A 27678-nucleotide genomic window follows, 5' to 3' on the forward strand; every position below is an offset into this window, starting at 1 on the left:
TACTGTAGATCATAGTTCACAAATTCAGTTGTCTATATGGGCCAGGCAGGTAACATCAATAAGTGAAATTGGTCAAGTGGTGGTTGTGGTCACTTGGGCAGTGAAGGTCCTTTCTAAGGAAGGCAGCTGGGACTCTAATCCCAAAGAAAATTGTTTTTCTAGTGTATGAACCCTGTATTGTCAGATATCCAAATTTTTTAAAATGTAAAGTCTCATGATACTTAAATGCTAGCAACCAAAAAAATTTGTTTTAAATACCTGGAAGCCAAAGAAAAGTAGTCTTAAGGTTTTGTGTCGGTTCATGTGCTGGTGGTTTATAGCTGCAGCAGGAGGCACACGGAAACCACAAATATTTATACTCAAGGAAGTGATTCAATCCAGTGTAGCAATACTGGTTGTAGATTGGGAGAAGGAAGATGTCACTTGTGGCAAGGAGATAGTTGGATAGCTGGAGTCTGAGACAGAGATGGTGAAGGCATGAACCTCAGGCATTTGCAGCAGGGAAAGAGAAGAGGAAGTAGAGATGAGAGCCTTGAAGCAGTTGGTGACCTCTGGATGTGGGGGTGAGGATGTGGATGCCATCATACATGACACAGGTAGGTAGAGAAGATGTTAACTGAATTGGGAAGGCAGTAAAATGATCTGCTATCATGTGCCTCCTTGTTAATGATCTTATTTTGCTTTTTACCTCGTCTACATTTTCTTTTTACCATATATTTTATATTTGGTTTCTACCTTTTATTCCATATTTCCAAAAGAAATTATTCAGAGTGGAGAGCAAATAAATTACCTTTTTCCTTTCTTCCCATTCAAACTCCAAGATGAACCATGAAAAATTAGCTGCTGGATTTCAGATTTTTTCCTTGTATGGGATTAAACACATTAATAAGAGTTGAAGAAATGAGCTGAAAGTATTTTAATCATTGATGGATAGCAGAAGAAGATGGATTTATGAGTCCAATTCTTTTTAAAATAGAAGTTAGTGATTTTTGCCTTTCTCACCTCTCCTCCATCCCTCCTATATTTTACATTTTTTAACAGTGAGTCAGACAAATTGTTATCCTACTCGGAGCCTTGACATCAGCAGCAAACTTGCATGAGTCAAGAAAGGGATGCTTCTATATTATTTTTTTCCATTTCAAGTGATATTTTCTTGCAGTGACAATTTCAGGTGGTCTCTCCATTAGAACTTCTAGTTTTGCAGGTGTCTTTTATATTGTTGTTGATTTGCTCATAGGACCATTGGGGATAAAAGAGAGCCTGGTTTCTCACATGACAGAGTTGTGACACAGAGAAGTGAATGAATTAATTTCATATGGTTCAGTGCTTTTATGGAAAAGCTGAATCTACAATAAGCTTCCACCTATCATGCTAGATTTCCTAGAGAAGAGCTTCCCAAATGTATCCTATGCAGCATTTTTTTGTTGTTGTGTAAGCAAAGTTAGGACCCCTGTCTTGTATCTGACAAATCATCAAAGGTTATTCCTACCTATCCTTTCTGATTGCCCCACACTCAGGTTTTTATTCTTGTACCAACTAAATTCTCATTATATTAGGCAAATTATCATTATGCTAAAATGTGGTGAACTCAGTAGGGTTTCCAAGTAACTTGTGACACTGGAAGCAAGCAGAAGCCTCAGTCATCTTTACATGTCCCTGGACAGTCACCAATAGTCCAGAATCCTTTCCCATCTCCGTACCTCTGAAATGGTCCAGCGAGAATCCATGGGTTATGAAGGAATCTCCACAATTTATTCCAGCATCAACTTCCTTCTGCTTTGCAAGAAATAAGCACTTATTCAGGAAGTGTGTGCTTAGAATTTAATAGACCCTATACACACCTGGAAAGATTATCAGGTAACAGATGCTTTTCATATTTTTGCTGCTATGTCACTGGTGATTTGGCAGAGAACAAGTAGCAGAGTCCATTCCTTCTTTTTTAGTGAGACTGCATGTTCCTTTCATATTCTTTTTTTTATTTTAAAAATTGTCATCATTAAAATTTTTGACCAGGTAGTATATGTATATAGTAAAAAATTCAGATAGTATAAATGATTATTTAGTATGTCTTAAATAATGGCTTGAGCCTTAGGAGGAAGAAGAAAAGGGACATTTTACTCTTGTTTCTGCAATTTGGTGGCATTTGGTCAATTACTACACCTTTCTGTGACTCAATTTCTTTACTTGAACTAGAAATGGGAATCTTTGTCTAATAATCCCATAAGATTGTTGAGACCTTAGTAAGTCTTATGTGTGAAAATATTTAAATGCATAGAAACTGAAGAATTTTTATTATAGTCTCCCCTTGTCACACTTAGTTGAGTACCCAGCTAATGTCTACTGGTGTGATTGGTATAGGCTGGCATTGATCAAAGGGCTTTATATCATTGACTCAATCCTCAAAATAGTTTTACCAGGTAAACAATATTATTATTTCAATTTTACATTGAGAAAATTGAGGCACAGAGAAGCTAAGTAAATGGCCAAAGTTGATTTACCCAGTCTCCTCTCTTTTTCTCTCTCTCCTCTTCCTCTCTCCTTTTCCTCTTTCTTTGTATGTACATATGTATATATACATGTGTATACAATATACATGTATATATGTGTATTGTAGTCTGCTCTTTTACTTACTATTTTATGCTGAGCATTGTGTTTATTTATGTCATACACATTCTTTTAAAATATTTTCTAATGATTTAAAAATATACATCTTTATAAGTGTTACTTAACAAATTCCTATCAGTTTTGTATTTGTTTCCATTTTTTTATCATTATGCATAAAGCAAATTTTCTCTTACATAAATCTTTGTGGACATCTGTGATTATTTTCTTAGGGCAAAAACTCAAAAACAGAATTGTTAGGTCAAAGAGAATGGGCATTTTTAAGGCTCTTGATTTATATTGCCAACTTGCCCTCTGGAAAGGCTGTGCCAATTTATTTTTCTTCCAGAACTCTCTGTTCTATTTTCATGAAGATGACAAAGCAATTACAAAAGGCTAGATTAAGATGGAACTTTATGGATCATCATATTCAGCATGTGCATCTGTGTTTGCCTTGTTCACCTGCACTATAGATGGGGAAACAAAAGGTAGATAGCTTGTTCAGGGGCACAAAGAAAATTAATGGTTAAATTCAAATATTTCAGTTTCTGATTTGGAGTTTTTAGCCAATGTAATATATTAAATCAGCAATGATATTTGTTAGTGATAAGCAACAGATGAGGTTGGAAAAACCTACCTGGAAGCAGGAGTATTATCTTTCAGTCATTTTACAGTGCTATTATTAAATGTCACTCTTCCATTTTCTGGTTGCTTTATTCCGATGACCTCAGAAGCTAGTGCACATTGTTAGAACTAAATCAATCTTGTGCCGAGCAGCCATTTCAAGCAGGAGTGGGAAAACTGAGAGGAGGAAGAGAAGGAGATTTCAGGCAACATCTACAGAGCTCTCTGTGTCAGTTTGGGGTCTGCATATCTATAGAGTGAATGCTAGTTATTTACAAATGACAATTTGTTGCATAAGCAACCTAATGGCATCATTAATGAAAATAAAAATTTAATTAAAAACCATCAATAACTCTGCCACTACAAGTCAAATTGTTTTCATTTTTTTCATATGAAATATACTTTTTATGCAGTTTAAATTATGTCATAGATACAATTTTGTATTTTCCTTTTCCACCTCAAAAGTCCTATTTTTTCTTTTTTTTTTTTACATATGACTAACTTTGTTCTGCAAGATTACATTTCTAAATAACTGCCACTTTCCAGAATGGCTGGACAGCTAGATTAAGTCAATACATATTACAAAGCATTTTTAGTTACAGTACAATATTCAATGATTTGTTTTAAACTGTTTAGGTCATCCAGGTTGATATATTTTCAAGCCATGTACTACATGGCCGACCCTAACTTCTGCCTCAGGAGCCACGGCTGCCAGCTCCACGGAGGTGTACTCACCGCATGCTTGGACAGGTGATTGTCAGTTTGCCTGGTTTTATGGGGAATGTCCAAGATGAATGGTCTGCACTCATTTTAGGCATGCTTTGAAGTCTCCTGTTTATTTGAGCTGGAATTAGTTTAATGCTTCCTAGGACCATCTTGACTTCAATAATTCACTGGATAGTCATTCTGATTATTTCTTTTATATTATTTAAGTAGTTTTGATGAGATCTTTCTATAATTAAAGAAAACAATAATTTCTCCAGGCTATTTCACCCAACTGCCTCATTGAGTAAACGCTATTAATAGATACTGGAATGTAGGGATATTGGGAAGAGAAAATAGCTCAATTTTGGCATTCAATTTCAGCTGCTAGGGAAACATCCACTGGAGGTGCTAGGCATGTAAAAAACAGGCTTGATGTCTTGTACATCTGTGGTGAGAAAATGGGATTTGGAATTCAAAGAGCGGTGGAAGGTAAAGTAGTGTGATCCTTAAAAAGAGAGAAAAATTAGGCATAGCATAGAAGTTAAGAACGTGAGCTCAGAGGTCAGATGGACAAGGATTAACATTTTGGTTCTGCCTCTTACTCTGTGTCCTTGGGCAATTTATTTAATCTTCAAGCCTTGGTTTCTTTTTCTACATAATACATTTAATAACATCTACCTCAGAGAGTGGATATGAGGTATGAGGATTGAATGACATATGTAATTTACCAGAAGTCAATAAATTTTAGTTATTATTGTTGTAAGATTGAGGGCAGAACCTTTGTAGGAGGGTTCAACAAAAGACATAAGGAATAAATGATCAGAAAGAGAGTAGAAAAACCAATATATTCCAGCATAAAAGGAGCCAGGGAGAGAGGGAATCTTAGGATGGAAGAGATGAGTAACAAGGTTGAATATGAGAGAGAAGCCAAGGAAAGTCAAGTTTGGTAAAGGACTTTTAAATTTGGTGATTACTACGTCTCCTATGACTTCCAAGAGAATGAGTTCAATAGAAAAACTGGGCATAAGTCATATTTTAGGACACTCACTAGCAGTAAGGAATATTTCCTAGGACCTATAGGACTCAAAACAGATAAGGTGTATTGCAGAAGACAGAAGACAGGTGAAACTATTTGCTGTGTGGGTGTCATACGGTTGTCTATAGACTTGGATTTTACATATGCTTGCTTGTCCTACATACACTAAAGATTATGACTGAGATGTGCTACTGGTTATAGCCTGCCTTGTAACCTAGCTTATATGTCAATTTCAAATTTAGCAGCAGATATATTTTCTCTCTTTGGCCACATTTCAGCTGCTTATGGGGAAAAAAAGAAATCAGCAGCTGTAGGTTGGGTTCACTACATTTAACAAAGAGCTGGTGGCATTTAGCACTTAGGTACCTGTGTACATGTTCTTCTTAGATACTGTTCACCTGCAATTACAAGAAAAGTTAAATTCATCCAATCCCTCCAGTCTGTGGTCCTGTTAAAATAGTTACTTATTGGAAGTAGTTTTCAAATCTCTTTGCCTTTGGTTTTATTATTGTCCTGGCAGTTGCAAACATGGGTTTCTGTCACTTTGCTGAAAATTCTGGTAGGACAAACTTATTCACCTCTAAGTGGAAATGAGAGCTCAAAGAAAAGTGCAGGTTTTCTCAAATGACACAGGACTATCGCAGGCATAACATCTTTTATAATTTCAGAGGATTTGATTTTATTGCAACAAATAAGAAAGCAAGCAGAACATATCAGCTTTGGAAAAACAAACTCTGTCCCTCTCTCATCTTTGCTCCATAATTCAAACCTCATTTTGGGGACAAAATAGTTCAGACTTTAGACACTTGTTTGTACTAACATTCATTAAAGAAATGACCCTATCATAGGTTATTCCTGGGGCTTGTCCATTCTCTTGCTGCTAATGACCCAGAGTATTGCACGTGATGCTATTCAGATGTTAAGCCACATAATATAAGCACAGTAAAGTGATTTGATACTGACAGACATATAGTTAATGTATATATATACTTGGAAAAGGATGTCCATCCACCTTCTGCATGAGAGGATTGGCATTTTGGATAGAAGTTGCCCCTCCTTTAGAATATAAGAAAGAGAATCCAGGGCTGGCATTATAGTAGATGCTCAATAAATTTTGTTTTAGTTCTCTCTATGGAGCTTTGTACCTCTACAGTTGTTTCAGCTGCAAGTAACAGAATATTTGATTGAAATGGGATTGTAAAATGAAGAATATTTGTTATCTATCATAATGAATTCAGTGGAAGGCTGTTTCAGGATTGGAAAACTCTGTAACTTGAGGATTCTAGGATTGTGTGTCAGCCTCTCTTCAATGATCATGTTCTCAAGGTGGCTGCAGCAGTTCCAAGCATCACAGCCTCGCTTAGCAAGACCAATAGGCTGGGAGAAGAAAGATGTTGAATTGTATTCCTTTTTAGGAAACAGGTAAAACTTTCCCAGAAGATTTTACTTTGCATCACTGGTCAGGGTAGAGTAACATGTTTATGTCTAAGCCATTCCTTAGCAAAGCAGACAGAACCAATATGATTGGCTTAGACTGATTAATTGTCAGTTTTTGGAGCTGGAGGAGTCACCTTCCCTGGACTTATGGAGAAAAAGAAGAAGTGGTGGTGTGGATGGCTGTAGAGTGAACCAGTAGAATCTTCCACCTGCTTATCATAAGAAATAACTTTTATAATTGCAAGTCATTTTTTGAATAAATTCCAAGTAATCATGTCTTTTGCTCTTCAAGGAATATTTGGTAAAAACTGAGGGGCACATGGATTTTCACACTTGTGTTTTCATAGCAGCATAGGGTTGCCAATTTTGAAATGAATTGTTTCTTTTAAGTTCAGCTCCCCTTTTGGAAAAACCATAAAATGTTACTCACCAGAATAATAATGAAGGAAAGAGTAAGAATTGTGTTACAAGTAGGAGATTAACAATCCCAATAGTCAGAACTAAACAGCCACAATTAAAAATTGGATGATAAAAGATAAACGGACTGTTTATTTCTTTCTTCTCAAAGACCATAAGAACATATTTCTAGATTTTGTATTATTTCTTGCAGTATTTCAAAGTGGTTTAGCTGTTACTTTTTCATGTTGCTAAGCTGGAAAGGGTGGCAAGCAAAATGGAAGGAACGTGTTGCATTTTCAGAAATGACCATATTTTTTCCTAAACTATAATCCTTTTTTTTTTTTTGGAACTAGAATAAATAAGTAGGGACCACATATCTCTAAGAAAGTGTGTGTGGGGGGGGAGGGTTTAAAAAGAATAAGCAAACAGTCCATTTATCTTTACCATCCAAATTTTAATTGTTTAAATTGTCTTCAGGAAAGCTAAAATATGCAGAATGTATTACTTTGAAGACTGCAACAAAGATGCATTGCATTTCTCATCAGATGTTAGTTTTAGGAATGTTTAACTTTCAGTGCATCTTTGAGTCAAATTGATTGAGCATCAAATGTGAGTCCAGGGTTCTTAGGAGGTCTTAGGAACAAATCAAACAATTAGGAAGTAGCCCCTGAATTTAATGTAGAACCTTGGAAGAGGCATCATTAAGTATGAAGTCCGACTCTGGGACATGGTATTGTGTTGTGGTATGAGTCTGAGTTTTGGAGTCAGACTGCATGGGCTCAAATCTTGTTATTGGAATTTTCATACCAGCATGTCCTTGGGTTTGAATTCTGTGCTTCAGTTTCTTTATTTGTAAGCATATAATAGTATCTATTTGATAGGGTTTTGGCCAGGTTTAAATAAGGTGAAACATGTAAAGCAATTAGTACCATGCTTTTCACATGCTAAGAATTCATTAATGTCAGTTGCTATCATTATTATTGACCTCAAGGATAGGATAAAAGGATTGAACCCTGGATATTATACCCCAGGTCGCCTCCTGCTGACTTTTCCATCTTTTCCATCTATATAATGGCTTGAGATCCAAGCCCAGTGTCTGCTTAAAGCAGGAGTTATGAGGTAGGACCCCTGAATGGCCAATCTGCGGGCTAGGAGGAGCCATTATCACTATATCTACCATCATCCATATCCTTTGCCTTCGAGAATGTTGGGGCCATGAGGGTAGCCTTTTTTGGGATCTAGGGTCAGATTCTGTGCCCTTCCTTGTCCTATGTACCTCAAGCAAAGTGGCTTCGCTTTAGAATCATGGGTGTGAGTTAATTTAATTTACTTCTCATTGGAGAGGAAGGGGGATAGTGAATGAATTGGGTCCACTGCTTCAGTGGTTAATCCTTCCTATGAGCCTATTGCCCTTCTCAACATTTACATTCTGGAGCCCAACACCTTGGTACCTTAAACTTGCTTAAACGAGTGACTACAGTAGCTCTTGGAATTCCACCGTTAGTACCTAAGAGTATCTGTTCTGAGACAAGAATACAGGAAGTTTGACCAGTAGAAAATTTTCCTGAATATCCCTGTATCTTATGTTAACTTTCTCAGGAGATGATCTCTGACATTCAGTCCTTAAATGAGTTCACATTCTATGAGCCGGGAACTCCTCCCATCTGTCTAGTTGAAACACTTGCTATTGCATAAATAAAAGGAGATAACCCAAAGAAATGTATGATGATTCTACCAGTGAGAAGGAAGGGAGAAAGGACAAGGGAGAGGGAAGGGAGAAAGGACAAGGGAGTGGAAAAGTGGATCACATCACATTTTCCTGTTGCGTATATCATTAAACCATAGAATTTTAGACTTCAATATTATGTAGACCAATCTGTTCGGTTTAATGATGAGGAAACCAAGACATAAAAGAGATTGTGAATGACTCCAGGTTATTTCACTGATTAGTTTTTAACAGATTTACTGTCTTGTTTCTCAAAAAAATGGACTTCCTTCATAATTTCACAGTCTTCCATTTGTAGACACTCAGCCCATCACACAGTAATGGGTAGACTAAAATATGATGATGAATGTAATTTTTTTACTTAGTAGGTCCTGGCAATAGTATGTAATAACAAAATATTCCTCTCTCCTGCTTTCCTCCCTCCCTCCCTTCCTTCCTTCCAGCTACTGAATATTAAAAGTTGGGAAGACACTCAATGTTAAGTAGAAATCAATCAGGCTTATTCTCCTGCAGGTTACAGGGGGTTAGAATTTCTCACCTCTGTCAACTTCAATTGTTCTTAGCAGTTTCGGCACGTTCTTTTATTTTGTTTTTGAGGCTTAGAAAAACATCCTTGTTAATGCATTTTCTTTGCTGTGTCTCTGCTTTAGTCAGGCCAGAAACTTTATCCAGCACTTCTTAAATGTGGAGAAAGGAGGAGTTGTGTGTTTGGGCTTAGTTCCAGATGTCACCTAGGTACTGTAGAATGTTCTGGCTTAAGAGTGAGGAATAAAACACTTTCTCACAGAGTTCCTGGGAATCTGTTAAAAGAATGTTTTATGCAGGTATGAAGATCCTTGGTCTTTGAAAGAAAAATGGACCTGCTTTTGCCTCTTGCCTCTAAATGGTTTCTAGAAGGGCTGAAGTTTATTCTATTAAGGTTGTAACAGCCTGCTGTCTCTGACAGCAGTGTTCAGAGACATTTCCTTCCTCTCTACCCCTTTCCTTTTTATTTATATTGAAGCTTTGGTCTATTTAGGGAATAGAGGAGATGAAGGAAGACATCTGGTAATGTCATTTTCCAACAAAGACTGAGCATTTCATCCAAGAAATCTTCCTAGCCCAGTTCTAAACTGCCTATGTCCCCTCTCCAGGAACAGACATTCTCAAGAGGGACAGGAGCCAGCTGTAGAACACTTCAGTCCATATTTTATTCCTTTATGAGGCCTCCTTGCATTTTCAACCCAATTTAAGAATTTCTTGCATTCCAGAGTTAGCCAATGAGTTGAATAAACAAGTCTACAAGTCTTTACTTGTGCCCTGCTCATACAAGATTATAATTTTTATGTTGAAAGAACTAATTCTGTGATACTACATTATATATTGTGAAACTATCATTCCTTGCTCAAGTCTAATTTCTCAAGAATTGGATTAATGGGCCAATTTATAAAAATAAACTTCCTTTCAGAGGTAGAAAGGAAGGAGTTGGGAGGGAAATAGATTAAGCAGAGGAAGAATATGAGATTAGAAAGCAATGGACATTTCCATTTGGGGGCTTGAAATGTATTCTAGGCTTGGCTGCATTAGCCCTTAAACTCTGCTGTTAAATGAAGGAACACAGGAAAGATAACAAAAGCGAGTTCGTTGATTGTTTTCACAAAGGAGACAGGAACATGGGTCCCTCATCAAATATTACTAAGAAAATAGGTCATGAACATCAAACACATTTGGGGGCTTACAAAAATTAGGCAGAATCAAAACATAGCACATTTTAAGTAGCCAAAAATTTAGTGGATATAGAAAATATGTGTGCTGGTGATGAGTATTTTCTAGTAAAATGTGTGACAAACTGGAGAACCATTTGGTAAATAACCCATAATGGTGATAGTGATTTTGTTTGCCACTTCAAATCCTCCCAGCCCTATTTCTTACTCCAATCACTACTATGGTGATCTGGTCCAAGCAGGCTTTGACTAATTTTATGCAGGAGTAACCTGGCAGTGTCTTGTCTTGGGCCTGTGCTTCATACCTCTTATTTCCTTTCCTGGAGATCTTTTGACACCAGTAGGGGAGAACGTCTGCTCAGCACTCATATATGTACAAACTGGATGTGCATCTGAGTTATTACCCACAGGGCTACCCTTGACCAATGGGGGTGGGGAGGAGCCCTTGGATAGTTGCTTCCTCACTTTGTACCCCAGTGGACAGTTACAAGATGGATTTTATAAAGGTTCCCAAAAGGTCCCAGAGAATTGAGCACAGTTGCCCATAGTGGTGAACAACATTAGCTTTCTCCCTCCTTCTCTATCCCCAGCTCCTTTCTTGCACCCTCACATCTGCTCTCCAAGATCAGTTCCCAGATACACTAAAAATTTTTGCCTTCAGTTCTGCTTTCTGGGGATTCCATGATAAGGTGATGTATCAATAGTGACCTTTTGGTGTATCTTTTGTCCCAGGTGCTTTTCTCATTTTGTCTTCACAGAACCCAGTTAAATAAAGTATATTACCAATTCATAGATGTGGAAACTGAGGCTCAAAGAGTTTAACTGATTGTCATTTGTGACACAGTTAATATGTGAACTTAGGATTCAGATGTTCATTTTCATAGATCTAAAGCCTGTTCTTGTTCTCTCATGTAGACATTTCAAAATCAGATGCCTTCAGAGGACAGAAAAGTAATAGAAATGTATGAAGACATTTGTATTTAAGACAGCAAAGCATGGTAGAGATCATGGCAAAATGAAGAGCACATACCATATCTAAATGCATTTAAATGCAACTCAGGGAAACAAAGCTAAGCAACAAATGCAGGCTGAAGTTCACATATTAGCTACCTCTGCACCTGATTCTTATTTAGGGAATCAAATGAAGGAATCCTGGAAATTAATGAATATTTTTGAGTTTTGGAATTAAGATTAAATATATTACTATTTTCCAAAACTTGCTTATATCCTGTTTTTTTTTAGTATTGTTTTTAGAATCCATCCATTTTTTGATAAAGTTTTATTATGGTTTATAACATAAAAATAACATAAAAATACAGTTTTAACCATGTTCAAGTGTACAATTCAGTGGCATTAGTTAAATTTAATGTGCTACCATTACCACCATCCATTGTGAAATTTTTTTCATACCCCCAAACAGAAACTGTAAACACTATTCTTGCATGTATGCAAGAAGGAGGGAGGAATGACATTTTTGAAAGGTGCAATTGTAGTCATCTTCACAACATAATTTCAACCAGGGCATAGGGAAGGCAGCAAGAAATGCCATTTTCCTTGAGGTCTAAAATGTTAGTTTAGTTCTTCAGTGTCTTTGAATTCTGGATCTTATCATAAATAAAGCATGTCTTTTTTTTTTTTAATCCTTCCTTTGAATGAGGAAAGGGCATAGAATCCTATGAGAAAGAGATAACTATGGACAATGATCAACAACAAGATAGAAAAAGAAATCACTGCAGGGAAATAAATGTGTGGATATCTCCTCTTCCATTTCCAATGGAGTTCTGGGTAAGGCACATTATGACTTTGGCATTTGCACAGTTACTCACATGGGAGAATTATACCCTTCCCACTTCTGTTGGGATGCCAAGAACGACTGTCCTTGCTATTTCAAGGAAGAGTGAGTGGCTGCATAAAGCACATTTCTGAGCTTTTCACTTATTGTTTATTTATTTTGACTTTTCTTCTAAACTTGTAGATATCAAACAGAGAACTTGGATTTCTCTTCCTTGAATGGAATGCTTTTGTTTAAAAGTATGTGATTTAGAGGATTGGAAATTTCAGAACCATTATAAAGACAAAGGAAACTAAACCTCACTCTCTTCGGTCATTTGATAAGACTTAACACCAGAATTTTAAAGCAAGGTTTGTAGCTTAGCTTAATTCTCCTTAAAAAAAATATTTCTGATCAACATTTGCATGGTGTCTTCCTTATAAAATATTTTACCAAGATTAAGCATAAACATTTCAAGCAATACAGTAATGTTTTTGCACTTTTTAGTTTAATACTGCATCCATACATTTAACAGATATGCCAAAGAGACTTGAAGTAGCTCATTCTTTTGGACTAATGACTTGAAGTAGCTCATTCTTTTGGACTAATTAAGAGTACTTCTATGTGTATGATGCATAGATAGAAGGATGTGGTGAGAGAAAGAGCTGGAAAGGTAGAGAGAGACCTAATCCACCTATATTTGTCTTTACAGAAACATTTGATTTCTGGTGTTGCATTATAAGATTTCTGAAGGCAGAAATTATGTTTTATACCCATTTTAACTTCACAGAGATGGCTCATCCAAATGAAAATCAGGTTGTTTGTCAGTCATTACTATGAAGGATTTTAGTCACTTGGTGAATACCAAGAAAAGGGAGTATAAATGTTGATGTGGGTCCTTTGGTTCAGTTTTAAAAATGCAAAGTACAAAGAATATAGTAACAAATGTTGCCCAGATAATTATCTTTAATGAACACTGGAAGAAGTTCTCTTTAAAATTCAGGACATAGTAGCACAGTGACAGCATTAGCCAAAAACTGAATCCATTCTAATAAATTGCATAATTTCTAAGCAGCTAAAGTGAGAACACTTGGAAACAGACCAGTTCAGGCATTCATTCACTTTACTTCGGTTTCAGGAGGCAGATAAATGCATTGAAGTCCTTTCATGGACCACAGTGCTCAAAGAAGAGTTGATTTGGTGTTCATTAGTTGCACCTTAGTAGGTTATGAACGAAAAGCTATCAGAAGACTGAGGGAGTGTCTGGTCTGAACCATGTCCCCCTTTTCATCCAGTTGATTTACCATCTCTTGCTAACATATTTCATATTGGTCCATATAGACCTTAATTGAATGAAGCATTTTTTTTGTATCAAAACTTATATGCCAATTGCAGAACATGCTGGTCTGTCTGTGTGCAATGACACCAAGTTTAGTAAAGTTTAGTGATGGGTCTTACTACCCAGAGTTCATCAAGTGAATATCTTTAGTGTTTTCTTTTCTTTCCTTTTTTAATCCTTTTGATTATGGTGCAAAATTGTCTAATGCAAAGTTGAGACTTCTTGAATGCAAATTATTTGCAATACCCTTTGCAAATTGTGTGTGGACTGCAACTACTTTCTCTGGTATACCCTCTGCATTTGTAATAGGAATGGGTTTATAGACTCCCAAATACACTTCTTCTATCTATTACCTAAATTTAGGCAGAGGAATTATTATTGGTATGTGTATCAGTTAAGGTTCTCTAGGGAAACAGAATCATTGAGAGGTATCTATGAATATAAGATTTATAAAAGTGACTCAACTTTTGCATATTTCAGCTGTGGGTATGCACAAATCCAAATTCTGTAGGGCAGTCAGTAAACTGTCAACTCCAATGAAGATGCCTGATGAACTCCTCAGGAAATGAACCAGCAACTTTGATGAACTCCTCAGGAAATGAACTGGGATCTTTGATGAACATGTTCGATGAACTCCTCAGGAAACAAACTGGCAACTTCCACGAACTCCTCAGGAAACACTTCGCTGGTCAGCTGAAGAAAAAGTGAAGGTCCTCTATCTGTCTTGCTTATAAGTCTTCAACTGATTAATTGGATTAAATCCAGCCAACTGCATTCTCTCATTGTAGAAGACACGCCCTTCAGTGAGTCATCAGTCACAGCTGCAGCCAATTGACTGATAATTTAATAAACCAGCCACAAACGTCCTCACAGCAATTGTTAGGCCAGTGAGTGCTTGCTTGACCAGACAGCTGGCCAAGTTGACACATGAACCTAGCCATCACAGTATGAATGTGGCCTGGAACACATTTCCCCATTGCTTAGCATCTTCTTTCTCTGGTTTCTTTCTTACCTTCCTCTATCAAGTATTTTCCCTCAACTGCTAGAGCTGAGTTTAAAAACTTCCCACTTACTGAGAGTTTTGCTTTATAACTGTTTTAAGCCATTACATGTTGGAGATTATACTTCTTCCAAGTCAGCACTTACTATTTTTACTTGTTGGATAATTGGATGAGTGACACACATAGGAATGACATTTGATAATCACTTAAATGAATTGGATCAATTAAAATAAAGCATGAGAAAGCCATTTGAAAAATAAAAAGCACAATGCAGATACAAGCACTAGTTTTTTTTTTAAAGAAAATTTTATTGTGATGTATTTGTACACTGTACAATCCATCCAAAGTGTACAATCCATGACTTGCAGTATATTCACAGAGTTGTGTATTCATTACCACAATCAATTTTAGAACATTTTCATTATTCCAAGAAGAAAAACCCCATACCCCTTATACCGCCTTATTATTGACATTTAGAATTGGTGTGGTAAGCTTGTTACAACTGATGAAAGAATATTGAAATATTACTGTTAATTATATTCCATAGTTTGCATTAGATGTATGTTCCCCATATACCACCCTATTGTTAACACCTTTGTACTAGAGATGTACATTTGTTTTAGTTCATGAAAGAACATTCTTATATTTGTATTATTAACCACAGTCATCCACAACAAGGTTCACTGTTACAGAGTCTCATGTTTTATCCTCTAGCTCTCCTTCTAGTGATATACACGGCCCTAAAATTCACCTTTTGACCACAATCACACACATAATTCAGCACTGTTAATTACACTCACAATAATGTGCTACCATCACCTGTATCCATCTCCAAACATTTGCAAATAACCTAATTAAACCTTTTGCACAAATTTAGTGTGAGCTCCCCATTCCCTCCCCTTGTTTTATGCCTCTAGTGTATTTTTAATCTCTTCTATTGTGTCTTTCATTTCCATTATTTCTGTTATGTTTCTTTTTATGTTTTCAAATTCTTCTTTGTGCCCACACAGAGTCTTCTTAATATCTGTTATCTCTTTAGACATATTTTCCTTCATGTCCTTGAATTGATTTAAGAGAATTGTTTGAACATTTTTTGATTAGTTGTTCCAAATTCTGTGTCTCCTCTGAAGTTTTAATTTGTTCCTTTCATTAGGTTATGTCTTCCTGTTTTTTAGCAGGAATTGTGATTTTTTTGCTATTATCTAGGCATCTGATTATCTTGATGAGTTTACTCTGGAGGTCAGTTTTCAGTTTCTCTCTCTTGCCAAGGGTTTTCTTGTTGATTGGCTTTGTGCTAAGGTACTTCTTTAACACTTGGTTCAACTTACTATAGACCTTCAGAATGGTTAGTGTTTATCTGATCAAATTTTTCAGCTCTTATTCATCTGATTCTTACCCTGCATATACAGTACAATTTTTGAGATTGCACTATTTTTGCAATTGTTTCATCCCTAGGAGAGAGCTTCCTTTCCCCTCTTCTTTCTCTGGTAATGTTGATCTGTTCTATTTGTTTTTGATTTGCCTCTATAGTTTGACTTCTTTCATTGTCTCTAGCTGCTTTTGCCTAAAGGGCAAATTCTGGAAGGAGGGTCAACCTGGAGAGGATTGTCCCAAGTCAGTATTTCCCAGACAAAACAGGACCAGGGACCCATGAAGGGGATGTATATGTGTTCCCAAGTGCCCTGGGAAGGAGACACAGAAGGATGCCAATCTTCTCTTTGACAGCTCCCTGAAACTGTGCTGTCCTGTCCTTCCCAGCAGATGTCACTCTTCAGCAAACTGTTCCCCACAGTCCTAAGGTGGTATGTGCCTTTAAGTCTCAACCAACCCTGCCTGTGCCAAGGGTGGGTTTGAAACAGAGGTTACTGGCTGCTTTTGTCTGGGCTGGTTGAAATCATAGCTCAGAGCAGGGATCTAGTGATCTGAATTCACTAATCAAAAACTGCGAACAGTGCTGGCCCATCTTTTCTTAGGGGAGAGCCATCCTTCAGCAAACTGTCCCCCACAGCCCCAAGAAGACACTGTGTCTTTAAATCATCCCTGCTTCCACCCCTATTGGGGGTGGGGTTGAAACAGAGTCTTCAGTTAACTTTTGTCCTAGGTTGATTGAAACTGTGGCTGCCCTCAGAGCCAGGACCCAGCATTACATTCAGTAAGTGCCAATCAAAAGCCATGCTCGGTGCTCACTGGTGCCCCCCCCCCCCGCCCCCTTGCACCATTCTTGGGGAAGAACGACCCTTCAGCAAACTGTTCCCTGCAGCCCCAAGGCGGCACTGTGTCTTTAAATCCCAACCCCCCCACCCCTGCTTCTGCACCTGTTGGGAGTAGGATTGAAACAGTAGCTGCTGGGTCCTTTTTGTCCTTGGCTGGTTGAGACTGTAGCTGCCCTCAGAGCTGGGACCCAGCATTCCTAACTCATTTATTGAAAGCTGTGATCCATGCTCAGCCATCACCCCCACCCCCCATTCTTGGGGAAGAGGACTTTTATTTGCAGTCAGGGACTGGATCCCAGGGCAACCTGCCATGAGAGTGGGGATGGGCACCAGCCTCTGCAGCAAGGAGAGTTTTACTCACAGCTTTTCACTGCAGGTTATCGGTCTCTTCCTTCCCTGGGTGGTGTACAGTTTTATTCTGCTCTCCGGAGCCCCCAAACTTTTGTTTCAGATAGTTTCTGGCTGTTTACTACTTCCCTGGAGGAGGAACTGCATCTTGAAGCTCCCTACTCTTCCATCTTACATGGAAAAAAGCACTTAGTTTTGATGATAATAATAATCACTAACGTAAGATGAGAGTAAGTATATATTTAGTCACTCATTCTTTGATTTTTAGTGGGCCCACTATCCAGGTAGTATTTTTAGTATTTGTATTCTGAAGTCTCAAATATTTCAGTGTTAATAGTAAGAGTAAAAATAATGTTTATTGTTATCATAATGATGGTTTAATGAATCCACAGGATGTACAATAGAGCTTTTTACAATTACTAAGGTGGTAATTAGAAGCCAGAAATATCAGTGTTGACAGTTCTGCCTCTTAAACAATACACAGAACTTGGGTAATAGTTGTTTATTTGTCCTCTTTTGAACTGACAGGTTTAGAGATGATGATACATAAATATCCCTGCTCTTGCCTTACTTTGGAGACTTTAACAGAATATAAAAAACAGCTGATATGAGGAAACAGGGAATCAAGGGGAAGCAGAGGAGGGAACAGAAGGGAAAACACTCAGCTTCCTTAAGCACATACAGATGACTTCCTAGTGATTTCCATTAGGGATTCCACTAGCATTATTTCAGAAAAGTGGAGATTTTTCCTTGTATTTTTATATAATGTCTAGAGACTGGGTTTATAGCAGAAAGAACATAGATTTTGGAGTCAGACAGCCCTGAGTTCAAACCCTAGCTCCACAATTCACTACTGGTTGACCCTTTAACTTCCATAGTTCTTGAGACACTGGGATGTCTAGTACCTTCGATCCTTTCTCTTCTCCCTTTTAGAATTTTCCTTCATTTCCAGTACAGCCAGGACCTTGTGGTGGAGTGCTTCAGCCAACACAATCAACCTCCTCAACATCTGTGCCTACTTGATCTCCATCTGTATTCATAGGCCCATCCAAGCATTCACCTTCTTGCTCCTGCAGTGCTCACTGCAGCTGGAAGGAAGAACCCCAGTTCATCCCACCATCACAGAGCTTGCTATGACTCTTTTCTCCTTCCCAATTTCAATGGGTTCCCAGGATCACTAAAAAAGTCATCTTTGTGCTTCTGGTCAGTTCCTGCTCCTGTTAACCACAGTGAGTGGCTGTCTTAAATCTTCACTGCTCTTCTGAGTTTCCCATCACGCCTGCTTCAATCCCAGCAGATGACCTTGCTTCTACAGCACAGAGAGTATTATAGGTCTCTCAGGCAGAAAATCTTTAGCCTTCAGTAAACACCTGAAAGATTTGCTCTCTCTGAACCCACCTCACCTCCTTTTTAACTGCCCCAGAGGAAAAGGTAGGCTAAGCCCATCTATATTCTCCATCTGATCATCTTCTTTTTGCTTCCAGAATTATGCTCCTTGTTCTTCTCCCACATTTCCATCTTCTTTTTCTCTGCTGGCATTTCCTTCACAGACAAAAACCATTTTCAAACTAAGACTCCCTCCATCAACTGTCTATTCCACTCTAGCTGCTGCCCCATCATTCTCCCTTCAGTCCCTGCTAAATTTCTATAAAGTGGAGTCGATTCCAGGGTACAGTCTCTAATGTCTCTGATGTCATTATTACCTGGTAATAATGACAATGAGTGAAGAGGGCTGCATGTAAGGTAATCATGGACTTTGTGAACTGCAGAACATAGCTCTGCCAGAAGCTGACACTGCTCTGCTCTTTGCCATCATATAAGAATGGAGGTCCAGTTTGGCCAAAACTTTTGATATTTTTCCAAGGAAAGCAGGAAATCTGAACTTCTATTTGAAATTTCTTAATGTTTAAAACACTGTGTAATCCTAATAAAGCACATCTGTGGGCTGAATTTGGATTATCAGCCCCTAGTTTTTTACTCCTTGGCTTACCATTAACCTTCTTTATGTCTTATCTTATTGAATCAACCAATTATAAACAGTTTTCTGCCCCTAACATTCCTCTGAAACTACTTTAGACCAGCATTTCTCAAAGGCTGGTGTGCCTGTGAATCCACTGGGGATCTTGCAAAAATGCCACAATGAATTCTGATTCAGTAGATCTAAAGCAGGACCTGAAATTTCTAGCAAGCTTATCCCAGGTGATGCTGATGCTGTTGGCCTGTGGACCACACTTTGTGTATCAAGATTCAGAGGATCTGCTCATCTTTAAAGGTTTATCTCAAGATAAGCCATTTAAGTCTTTGCCCTCCCCTAACCACTGGTAGAATTGACACTATATTTTTCTGTGATTCCACTATATCCTAATCTGACCTCTGTAAATGCAATTCTTTATTTCACTTACATATTTATATGCCTGCCTATTGGTCTATAAGCTCCTTAATGGCAAGGGCCATCCTTACATGCCTTTTTTTTCCCAAGACCTACTGCAGTGCTAGGAACATAGTAAGTCCTTGAAAACTTTGTCCATCTGCTCTCATTTCTTGTCAGAAGTCTGTAAGAAGGGATGTTTGTACTTCTCATAGGAGTTAGGTTACTATATGGAGGGTTCATGATGTTAAAGTCTTTCTCCACAAAGACATCTGGCTTATAACAGGCTCCCAAAGAAAGATTGTCATAATTTGATAGATTTTTCCCATCTTCATATTGGGCTTCTTTAATTTCATCTTTTAAATTTGTGTTGCCAATATGGAAAAAAAAAATATTAAATTCCTTCAGTTTTTATCTTTTGAGTGTTTTCAACATTTCCAGTAACTGATACAATGCACATCTGGAAGTTGTATGTTATCTCTTTTTATGGCTTGGTAAATATCATCCAGGATTTATTTTTTTCCTTTTAAAGGCAGCTTGGCAACTGTTCAAAAAGATCTGATGTTGTTTAGAAGAAGGAAACCACAGATATTGAAGGATAACAGTACTTGGTAAGGAATGTGAATATTACTGTATTTACAGACTTCTTTCTTTTAGTGAACACAGGCTTAAGCAATCCTCTTGTCTCTCAAGTGGTTTAATATAGAATGGAAGTTCAAAGGATCTGATTCTTCAACCTTGTGTTGTGGATTGATTCATGCTCCCCACAAAGACACATTCAAGTCCTAACCCCTGATCCTGTGCAAGTAAACTCATTTATAAATAGGATATTTGAAGATATTGTTAGTAATAGAGTTAAGGTGAGTCCAAACTGAATCAGGGAGGACCTCACTCCAATATGACTGGAGTCCTTATAAGCAGTGGAAATTTGGACAGTCAGGAGGAGACAAGAGATGACAGATGGGAGAGAGATGGCCACGTGATGGAAGAAGAGTGTTCTAGTTTGCTAATGCTGCCAGAATGCAAAACACCAGAAATGGATTGGCTTTTATAAAGGGGTTTATTTGGTTACAAAGTTATAGTCCTAAGGCCACAAAGTGTCCAAGGTAAGTCATCAACAATCGGGTACCTTCACTGGAGGATGGCCAATGGTGTCCGGAAAACCTCTGTTAGCTGGGAAGGCACGTGGCTGGCGTCTGCTCCAAAGTTCTGGTTTCAAACTGGCTTTCTCCCAGGACGTTCCTCTCTAGGTTGCAGTTCCTCAAAAATGTCACCCTCAGTTGCTCTTGGGGTATTTGTCCTCTCTTAGCTTCTCAGGGACAAGAGTCTGCTTTCAATGGCTATCTTCAAACTGTCTCTCATCTGCAACTACTTGCTCAGCTTCTGTGCATTCTTCAAAGTGTCCCTCTTGGCTGTAGCAAGCTCACTCCTTCTGTCTGAGCTTATATAGTGCTCCAGTGAACTCATCAAGGCCCATGCTGAATGGGCGGGGCCACACCTCCACAGAAACTATCCAATCAGAGTCATCACCCACAGTTGGGTAGGATGCATCTCCATTGAAACACTCAAAGAATTACAATCTAATCAACACTGATACATCTGCCCACGCAACATTACATCAAAGATAATGGCATTTTAGGAGACATAATACATTCAAACTGGCACAAAGAGATTGAGTTATGGATTGCTGGCAAGCCATCACCAGAATGCTAGATTTCAGAAAAAGCTTGATCCTGCCAACTTGCCAATTTGGGACTTCTAACCTCCAAAACTGTGAGACAGTAAGTTCCTGCTATTTAAGCAAACTAGTTTGGTATTTGTTATAGCAGCCTGACAAACTAAGACACTTTGCTTCAGTCAGAGTCATCATACCAATCAGTCAACCATTTGATTTCATATGGATTGCCTAGCATGTGTTAAACACTGTGATAAATACCAAAAATGGTTGTGCCAGTTTGGATGTCTTATGTTCCCCCAAACACCATGTTCTTTGAGACAATCTTGTGTGGGAAGACATATTAGTGTTGATTAGATTGGAATTCTTTGATTATTTCCATGGAGATGTGACTCACTCAACTGTGAAACATTTGATTGGATAATTTCCATGGAGGTGTTACCCCACCCATTCAGGGTGGGTGTTAATTGGATCACGGGAGTCCTATAAAGGAGTTCGCACACAGAAGGACCTCAGAGCAATTGAGAATGACATTTGGAGGAGATGCAGTTTACAGAGAATGCAAACCAGGAGGAAGCAGATACCTAGAGAGGAACGTCATGGGAGGAAGCCATTTTGAAACCAGAACTTTGGAGCAGGCACCAGCCACGTGCCTTCCCAGCTAACAGAGGTTTTCCGGACACCATTAGCCATCCTCCATTGAAGGTACCCCTTGTTGATGACTTACCTTGGACACTTTATGGCCTTAAGACTGTAACTCTGTAACCAAATAAAACCCACTTTTATAAAAGCTGTTGCATTTGTGGTGTTTTGCATTCTGTCAGCATTAGTAAACCGGAACAATGGTAAAGATTTGTCTTTACATAGTTTTCTGTCTCCTAAGCACCTAAGCAGTACCTTAAAGAAACCAGCACTGACCTAAGGAAATGGGATTGATATTTATTGTGTCTGGTGCTATTCAAGGAGCTTTATAGGTTTATATTACCTAATCCGCACTCCAAAATGTTGGCACGTAGGATTATTACTGCCAATCAACAATTTAAGACATTGAAATGCAAAGAAATTAAATAATTTTTTCATGGCTCTAAGTTAATAAGTAGTAGAGCCAACATTTGAGCACAGTTCTGCCTGTCTCCAGAATCTGGACATTTTCCATCACAGCCCCTGGCTGTTTTATTAGAGATTCTAATAAAACTTGACAAGGGAAATTTAATAAAGTTTTTCTTAACTTCCAGCTTCTTTCCTTGTTTGGTTTGCAGAAGAATCTGGACTTAGAGGGGAGCTAGATTTTCCTGTTGTGAGGAGAATTTCTAAATAGCTTACCCTGGTAGTGGAGATAGGAGCAGAAAAAAAAAAAAAAAAAAAAATAGAGTGGACCTGTTGAAAATAGAATGAAGCCAAAAGATTTTCATTTTTGAAGACTGAATAATATTCTAGCCCAGTGCTTCACAAATTTTAGTGAGCATTAGAATCATCTGTAGGTCTTGATAAAATACAATTTCCTGGACCCCATCTCCAAAGATTATGATTTAGTTCTGGGCCAAGGCCCCCAAATTTGCATTTCTAACAAGCTCTCAGATGTTGCTGATGTTGCCTGTCTGTAGACCTCACAGACTTGTTTTTAAAATGAATATTTACTTATTATTTAAACAGCCAAGAAATATTTATTGAGTTTTTACTGGGTGTCAGGTGTTGCATCAGATACAGGGTTATCATGCCTGCCCTGGCCAATTTCTTGTTGTTGGTTAGTAATATAATATCTAATTTCTCAGAAATCTAATGATATAAACTAATACACTCAGAGACTACACATCAGCACTCCTAGATGCAAAATCAGCTCATCAAAGGGTAAAACATTTTTAAGGATTGTGATACGAATTTACCAAATTACCTTCCAGAAGGGCTTTGCCAATTTATTACCTAACAGCAAGGGATGAGACTGCCTGTTTTAATAAACCTGCATTGCCACTGGGGATTATACTTTCTATTTGGTTGTTTGTCTCTTTCTTATTGATTTTGTAAGAGTTCTTTATCTATCAAGGATACTGACCCTTTAGGCCTAATGATTTCTGAAAACTGTATCTAAGTTAGTGCTAAGTGACCTTGAAAAAATTATTTTGTGACTTCCCGGATCACAAAGCAAAGAGAGCCTCAGCAGGAATAGTTTGCCTTCTATGAGAAACAAGTTACTAAATGATTTTTAAAACATGAACTCTTGGAGAATGTGCTAACAAATACTAAATAGATTTAAATGGTCATTCTGTTACTTAAGTTGTTTTCTTTTGGACCTGCAGTGCTTTGAATGGAAGAAATAAAACCCCGTAACACACAGCAAAATAGAATACCAATAGCTCTCACTGACAAACCAAAACATGAGGAGAGTTCTTTTCAGCTTCTATTCAGTAATGCAAGCAAACTGAGACAACAAGCAACGACACTAATACATCATTGAACTGTTTTGTATTCATAACTTTTCAGTGATAGCACCTTTCTTTAATGCAGTATTGATTCAGCCAAGAAATGTTACTCGATAACTTTCTTGTGCTGTTGAATTAGGTTAAAAGGACACTGTTATGGTTTTAAACTGGCGATTGAGAATTTCATAAACTAGTAGCCCTTAAAATTTTCCAAAGGTTACCACCCAGAAAGCTGACTGTTTGTAGGGTAGGTTTGGGGTGTGTGGGTCAGTTGAGTTGGCTACAGAATACAATAATATTTTATAGCGGAGAAACGCTTGGGAAGCAGGGAGCCTGTGGGTAACTCCCGAATTTATAGACACAGGCATTTGCCAATTCTGTCCATTCGTAAGTTGGACTCATTTTCTTACGGCCATGAAGAGGCAGACCACAGAGTTCAACACCCAGCATATTGTGATAGTCCCGAAGCAGGGAATTGTGACTCCTTTTCTTCCAAGTTTACTTTTGCCTGAACATTCCCCAAGATCTCCAAGATGAGAGAAAAGAAGTCTACATTAATGTGATGTAGTGTTCAAATGCTGGTTTGGTAAATGCAAATCCACAAAATGACAGTAAATATTTATACAAAGCTTTCAGGATAATAATATTTTGTGCAATGGGGTTTGAACTGTAATATATATGTAGTCAAAGCAGTTCTGTAAACATAATTTCTTGGTAGCTAAACCATATTTTTGTATACTTTCCTTTGCTGACCACAAAATAATGGATTTGTTTGTAGACTGAACCCTGTCCTTTCTAGGAGAGGCTTTCTCCTCAACCCAAAGCATTTATTTTACTGTTAAAATAGAGAGACAATTTCAAAAGATTCAGGAAGTTTGTTGGGCTATAAGCCATGACCATACTTTGTAGTTGCAATAATGACTTGTGTTGCTTGCCAGTTATTTTCATAGCTAGACCCATCAGCATTCACTGTGGACTGCAAACTCTTTTCACTTTCTCTAGCATCACCTTTGTCCTTCAAATTAGTAGGACAAGAGAATGCAAATGTGGTTCTGGAGCAATTTTCCACATCTGGGGATAATTATGAATAGGAGGCCCTCAGTGTGCTGATGTGTTCTGGCTCATCAAGAAGACTTTCCTTTAGCAAAATATGTCTTGTTGGTTTTTGCATTTGTAGTATCATTCCTCTGTGATAAATCTTAAAATCAGATACTTCACAGAGAAGTTTGAGTATTATTAGGCATTTGAACCTTAGCATAAATTGATTTATCAGAATCTTTTCCAGAAAGAGAATTTAGAAGGTTGTGGAAAACTTTCAAGGCACTGTGACTTGTTGGGAGGAAAAGATTGGAGGGTGGATGGTTAATTATGGTCGCGGAGAATGTACCATGATACTTGGAGGGAGAGAGGTAGTTGTAAGACTTGGACAGAAACTCTACATTTCATTTTGCCTTAGATAATTCCTGGAGGGGATATCACAGATGAATAGAAATGCCCAGGCAGGAGGTTAACAGTCTTGACTTTTGCTCCTTGCTCTTTTGTCCATGAATCTTGAGACACTTTAATCTTTCTCAGTTTACACATCTGACAAATGGAATGATTTGTTCACACAACTAACCTTGTTTTCTGTTTCAAGTTCCCTCTTCTCTACCTGTGTGCTATTTTCAAATGGAGCTTCCAAAACTACTTCAACTATGGCATTCTCTCATGCTAAAACCTTTAGTAGGTTTCCATTGCCTGTCACTATTGCTCACTTTGCTTCAGCCTGCCTTTCCAGGCTTATCTCCCACTACCCATTGCACAGAAACTCCCATTCCCAGCCCTGGTTAAAAGGACCTGCTCTGTGTCCCATCAATAAGCCTTATGTTTTCTGACTTCCACATCTTTCTTCCTCTATATCCTGGCTCAAGATGCCTCCCCTGTATATCACAGTTTTATCTATCCTTCAAGTTCCAGTTAGTTCCACCTCTTATCTGAATACTTCACCTCGAAATAACCTTCTCCCACTGACCTCTGATTGTGCTCCAATATCACACATTTGATGCCTTCTTGCCTTGTGTGGAGAGTTGTTTTGTTGTAGATAGGTCTTATTACCTCATCTAGGCTCTTGGTTCCTTAAAAGAAGGGAGACATTTTACATTTCAGTACAATTCCCATCTTATCTAACAATTGGTAGATGATAAATAAGGACCTCAACATATTTAATGGGTTTCTAATGTTATGGGGATACTATTTTTGAAAATATTAAATCTGCATGTCTTTCACAACTCACAAATCGTATAGCTCTGTGGCTCCTTACTGTGTGAACAATGGAATTCATTGCTCATGGGTAGGGCAGCTTCTGGTTGGCACAAGAATATCACGGCTCAGCTTTGAATATTAAACTAAAATTACCAGCAAGAGAGTAATTCCAAAAGCTAAAATTTTTTTGAAGATTAAAAAGTTTTCTTCATTCCTGGATGCTCCAGTTATGTATAAAGAGTAAAGATGGGAGTTTGGAAAGATTTTTGGTTGAAAGTGAAAACAGGATCCAAGGTATGCTATAAAGCAAGTTCCCTTTCTACATGACTACGTATCGTAGTACATAGGAAAATCCTGTGTATCCTAGGGATGGGAGCTAAAGCCGAGAAAGTAGATTCAGAGCAGATGAGACTAGGATGAGAATACCTCAAGAAGGAGGAAAGAGATTGGGACCCATGTCCATCCCTTTTGAGGTTCACAGTTTTTAGAACCTCTCTGATCCTCCAAGGTTCTTTGCCAGTCGACCTATTGTCTGTGGACTGGCAAAGAACACCAAAGTGTAAATAATTTCTCTTGAAGTGTCTCCTTATCTTCATCCAACAAGTATTGTATGTAGTGCTCTCAATATCATTCTATTGCAAGTTTTCTAACTTCTATAGTGTTTTACTCCTCAATAAACAAGTTACTTAGTAGTTATTTTAAAGTTTCCATTTTTTTTTAAATTTTTCACTATTTCCATTATGAATTTCTAATTTAATCATGATCAGTTACTTGATCTCATTTTTCTAAAATTGTCTTCAGAATTCCTTTGGGACCTAATGGGTATTTTGTAATTATTCCATTTGAATGTAGAAGAAGATATAGTTTCTTGGTATGCGTGTGTATATGTCTAGATAAACAAACAAATATGCATATATATGTATCCAAGTTTGGTGCATTAGGTGATTTTGTTGTTCAATCTTCTGTGTGCAGGCCACTTTTTAAAAAAGCTTGAATTGTCAGTTTTTGATTGCCTGTGTTAAAATCTCCCCAAACAATTTATATGTATCAATTTATCCTTGTAAGTATGTTTGTTTTTAAAAATATGTATTTCAAATTCTGGTTTCAGTTAAATTTTAATCAATGATTGCTCTATCTTCTTGATGGATTATTCCTCTTATTATTATTTAATGCTCCCCCTTTATCTCTATTGATGCTTTTTGCCTGAAATTCTATTGTGACTATTAATACAGTTGCCGCTTTGGCTTTCCTTTGGTTACTACTTGCATGGGATATTTTTTCCATTCTTCGTTTCATATTTTCTTTTTGGTTTTGCTTTAGATATGGTGCTTAGAAGCAACATAAACTAGGTTAAAAAAATCCAACTTATACATAACATTTTTCTTGGATAGAAAATATGTTTACCATCTTATTAGCTCAGCATTCCTTCCTTTTATAAAATCAACTTTCTAGAGTATAATATAAAGATAATAAGATGCACAAATATTAATCATGTCTAATTTATTGGTCTAAAAATTGGCTGAATTAAAATATTTGACTATTAAAATCCAACTTAATATCTGCTTTTTAATAGGTCTAGTAATAGTCTTACACTTATTTTAATGATTGATATCTTTGAATTTTTTTTTCTTTTTTGGTTTCTACTTACTTGCTTTCTTTTCTTTTAATAGGATCTTATTTCTCCCTCCTTTCCTGCCTTTGGCTGGATCAAAAACATATCTATATCCCTTTATTCCTTTTTATTCTCTGCTGGTTTGGAAGCTTTATATTTCATTTCTTTTCTTTAGGTAATTACTCTTAAATTCCTAACATGCATACTTAAATATAGATACACATATGCATATCTATGTTTACATCTATTTAAATATTTTTTAAACAAATTCTGAAATTGTAGCCTCTTCCTGAATATAAAAATGACTTTTATACACTTTATTTATACACTTTACTATCCATCTTATACCCTTTCCTTTTTTGTTTTTATTGACCAGGATTTGATTTATAATTAAACAAAATAAAAAAACATGTTAGATCATTTTTAATAAGCATTAGTTAATTCAATTTAGTGACATAACAT

Source organism: Choloepus didactylus, chromosome 1 (assembly GCF_015220235.1).
Source record: "Choloepus didactylus isolate mChoDid1 chromosome 1, mChoDid1.pri, whole genome shotgun sequence".
In the NCBI taxonomy this organism is placed as follows: Eukaryota; Metazoa; Chordata; class Mammalia; order Pilosa; family Megalonychidae; genus Choloepus; species Choloepus didactylus.